This window comes from Microtus oregoni, unplaced genomic scaffold, assembly GCF_018167655.1.
Source record: "Microtus oregoni isolate MIOR12 unplaced genomic scaffold, Mior012 000003F_ref0000135, whole genome shotgun sequence".
NCBI lineage: Eukaryota > Metazoa > Chordata > Mammalia > Rodentia > Cricetidae > Microtus > Microtus oregoni.
In genome coordinates, this window is record NW_024543062.1 from 44090529 (window position 1) to 44095048 (window position 4520).

General features: G+C 38.3%; 1 non-coding gene across 1 annotated transcript; it reads right to left on the reverse strand.

The window, feature by feature from the left end:
• Positions 1-727: 727 nt before the first annotated feature.
• Positions 728-790, reverse strand: LOC121446671. The gene has a single exon (XR_005974103.1). It is a non-coding gene; the product is annotated as a small nucleolar RNA SNORD42 (small nucleolar RNA).
• Between the last annotated feature and the right edge of the window lie 3730 nt (positions 791-4520).

Sequence of the window (4520 nt, forward strand, 5' to 3'; positions counted from 1 at the left end):
TAACCTCAAACAGTGACTGTAAACACCTGCTACTGTTAGGGACTAGAGAATTCTGACCTCTTATGTCTGTACTAAAGCCACTGTTAGGGGTGACATATCGTGATACTCAGGCCGGATTGGATATAGCAGCATCATTCTCATCTACTGACTGTAGATTCCCAATTTTCTGGACCTACACAAAAGTAGTAACTCTTAGTTGCATCCTGCGGAAGAATTATAACATCAAAAATTATCAGCTGCTGATCCCAACAATCTACTTACTGGAACTTTTACCTCCTACTCCCAAACCTTGTGGGGGACACAAGCTGCTGAAGACCAGTACTTGAGGTGCAGCCTCCATGCATCCATTTCGATGTGGGTAGAAGAAAAAGACACAGCCTACTGCTTTGTAACAAATCTCAATATCAGTCTATTGGATGCTGTCACCACCCTTCAGGACAGGTAGCTCCTCTCCCTGTTTAGCTAATCTCTGCAATATTCTGTTAGACACACTCAGGGATATCCAAGCAATTCTAAATGCAGAGAAATCAACAAGAAGATTAGACATTGAAAGTGTGCTAGCATATTTTACAAATTCAAAGAAAAGCAAAATAAAAAAACAAGATGTTACATATAAAAAGAAATTTTTTTTCATATACAATTTTTTTTTTCTGAGTGGAGAGAAAGCCTCAGAGTTGGGTGCTCTCACAGTCCCCAAGCCCTCCACATTCCTCCCCTCCTCCCTCTGCTGTATCAGTGGTTCCTTTGATGTCATTATTTTCCAAATATTTGAGGTTTCCATCATTTGCAGTATATATTCTAAAGAAGAAAAAAATTGGCCGGGCGGTGGTGGCGCACGCCTTTAATCCCAGCACTCGGGAGGCAGAGGCAGGCGGATTTCTGTGAGTTCGAGGCCAGCCTGGTCTACAATGCTAGTTCTAGGACAAACTCCAAACCTACAGAGAAACCCTGTCTCAAAAACCAAACCAATCAACCAACCCAGTTAACAAACAAACAAATAAATAAAAAGAGTGGACAGGATCATATTCAAAGGAGCATGTGTTGTGGATGCCATGTGACCTCCTGAATTCTTTTTCATTTAGTGGTTTGTGTATATGGATAAAGTGACCAATCTAATTAAATATCACTGTTCTTTTTGTCAAATAAATACCCATAACTTTTATTTTGTAAAATACAAGATATGAGATAATACTCTTAAAATAATAACCTCAATGAAATGATGACCTCACTTACATTTTATTTATAAATCATTTAACAAAGCTTCACCACCTTAATCAAGATTCAGTAGTATCTCAAATCTGTGACCAAAGGGTAAAGAATATGCCCCTTTCTTTTTCTAAATACTAATAATTTTAAGACAATATTCTATGTAATTTTTTACAAAAAACATATTTCCTATTTATAAATTACATTTTGTCTGTATATAAATATGACTTATTGCTGGTGGTTGTGGCATATGCCTTTAACCCCAGCATTTGGGAGGTAGTGTTAGGTAGATTTTTGTGAGTTCAAGTCCATCCTGGTCTACAAGAGTTAGTTCCAGGACAACTAGAACTACACAGAGAAACCCTGTCTCGAAAAACCAAAAAGAAATATGAATTAATTTTTCATATCTGTATAGGCTTTACAAGATTCATGAAAATACTATAAATTAAAACCTTCTCTATTTGGCTAGGAGACAGCTCAGTCAGCAAAGCCCTTACCTAGTGTTAAGACCCTGTGTGTGAAACCTCTGAACCCACAAAGCAGGGGATGGGCATATGTGTGAAGGCCAGAAGACAACGTAGGCTGTTTGCTTTGCATTTTTCAAGACAGGATCTCATTGTTCTAGAATCAACTAGGCTAAACTGCCCCACCAGTTTATCCAGGGGATCCTACTGGCTCTGTCTTTCTAGCACTGTGTTTTAAGCATAACCCACGATTCCTGCTTTTTTGTATGTGCGTTCTAGGAATCTAATTCAGGTTCTTATCTTGTCAAGGCGAGAACTTTACCAACATAGCCATATCCCCAGCTATCAATATTATTGGCCCTTTGGGACACTGAAAAATTGGGTTTTAGAAGAGCTTGTTATCCCAGTAAGTTCTATGGATAGTAATTGGCTCATATGAAACTAGAACAAAACATCTATGCTGCAGTCAAGTTTCTCATTTCTTTCCTCTGTTACCTTAAATTATGTCATATAGTATTAACATGAAATGTAAGAAAAAATGCTAAGCCATGAATTCAGAAATTATGTTTCTTTTTGTTTTTATTGAGCTATATATTTCATATTTTTCTCCATTCTCCTTCTTTTTTCTCTCCTCTCATTCTACCCTCTCCCATGGTCCCCACGGTCCCAATTGATTCAGGAGATCTTGTCTTTTTTTTACTTCCTGTGTAGATTAGATGTACCTCTTAGGGCCCTCATTGTTGTCTAGGTTCTCTGGGATTGTGATTGTAGGCTGGTTTTCTTTGGTTTATGTTTAAAAGCCATTTATGAGTAAGTACATATGATATCTGTCTTTCTGGGTCTGGGTTACCTTACTCAATATGATGTTTTCTAGATCCACCCATTTGCCTGCAAATATCAAGATGTCTTATTTATTTATTGCTATGTAGTACTCAATTGTGTAAATGTACCACATTTTCTTTACCCATTCTTTGGTTGAGAGGCATCTAGGTTGTTTCCAGGATCTGGCTATGACAAACAAAGCTGCTCTGAACATAGCTGAGCACATGTCCTTGTGGCACAATTGAGCATCCTTTGGATATATACCCAATAGTGGTGTTGCTGGGTCTTGAGGAAGGTTGTTTCCTAATTTTCTGAGAAATTGTCATACTGAAATCCTAAAGGGCTGTACCAGTTTGCACTCCAACCAGCGGTGGAGGAGTGTTTCCTTTATCTCACATTCTCTCCAGTATAAGTTGTAATCAGTGTTTTTCATCTTGGTCATTCTTACATATTTCCATCTCAGAGTTGTTTTGATGTGAAGAGAAATTATATTTCTCATAACTGACAGCAACTTCCATTTGAGTAACCTGACAAATCCCTATTCAGTTTTACATAGATTATTGTTATTCTCAAATTTTTAAGAAATCCCTAGATACAGCAGATACTATGGTCTCTATATAAGGTGTTAGTGCTTGATCCAAGGTTATTAAGTCAATAAGTCACAGAGCAGGGCTCAAATACGAGTGCCTCCTGTTAGATCTTCATTGAACTAAGATCCTTTCATCCAATACAGTGTTCTCTCCTCTCTCTTTCCAAAGCCTGTTTCTCACTCTCTGTGTATGAATTACTGGTGTGTGTGTGTGTGTGTGTGTGTGTGTGTGTGTGTGCCACATGCACAGATATTCTCAAAAGATGGAAGTGGCTACTGAATGCTCTGTATCTGAAGTTACAAGCAGCTGTTCTGACCCTATGTGGGCAATGGGGTCTAAATCTTGGTTATTTGTAAGGGTAGCAAGTGGCCTTAAGCACTGAGTTATCTCCATTTCCTCATTCTTAATTTGAAACCTGATTTTCAGCTCATGGAAGACTTCTGCCTTCCACTTCTCTCTACTGTCATGGCTGCTGTTCTCCCCTGCTCTTAGCCCCACACCCACCCTTTCTCATTACCCTTTTTAACTCCACCTTATTTGCTCCTTGTGTAGATAAGTTATAACCTTTTTAAAAGATAAAATGGTGGATTATTCAGAATTTAAAATTGTTAATTGTACTCTTGTTTTCAACATGATCTTTATTTTGAAAATTATCTGTCACATCATTTTCATGATGACTTCCCAAAGTACCTCAGACAACTCAGTACTTTGAACCTAAATGCAGCAAATCTCAATCTTCATACAATTATCATCTGTGAATGTTTTGTTGTTTAACATGTATTCCAAGAACAACTTCACCCTTCATAAGGTGAGCATGTATTTCTTCTTTCATGCTGTAATTTTTCCAGGTTTAGAGTTTTGCTACTTAACATGTCTCCCCGACTTAGCACTAAAATCAGTGAATGAAGACTGTGAGATGTTTAGAGAAGTTTCAATCAGAAATATACCAGAAACCAAGTGTGTGCCAACCTTTTGACAAAACTGTGGCAAGTAACTAGGAGAACCTAGCGTGGTATTCTTCTCAAGAGTGATGGCTCAGCAGTCACTGATTCATTGACCATGGCTGCATGATTGCACATACTGTAGTAAATGCCCTTCTTTCATATAAACTTTACATGAATGACTTACAGTCAACTCTGACTTCAAAATACTAAACATTTTTGTTCATATGTGCATGTGTACATGTATGCATGTGCATGTTGATGTCAGAGGATAACTTTGGTTGTCATTCCTTGTATATTCTAGCTTTCTTTCACGATCCAGGGTCTCTCACTAGACTGGAACTTGCTAAGGAGTGGGGCTCTTTGTCCGGGTAGTCCCAGGGAAGTTACTTGTGTCCACTTATCCAACACAGGAATAACATGTGCTATCATATCTAGCTTTTTAGGGTGCACATTGGGGTTTCCAACTCATATCCTCCTGTTTGCCACGCAAACCC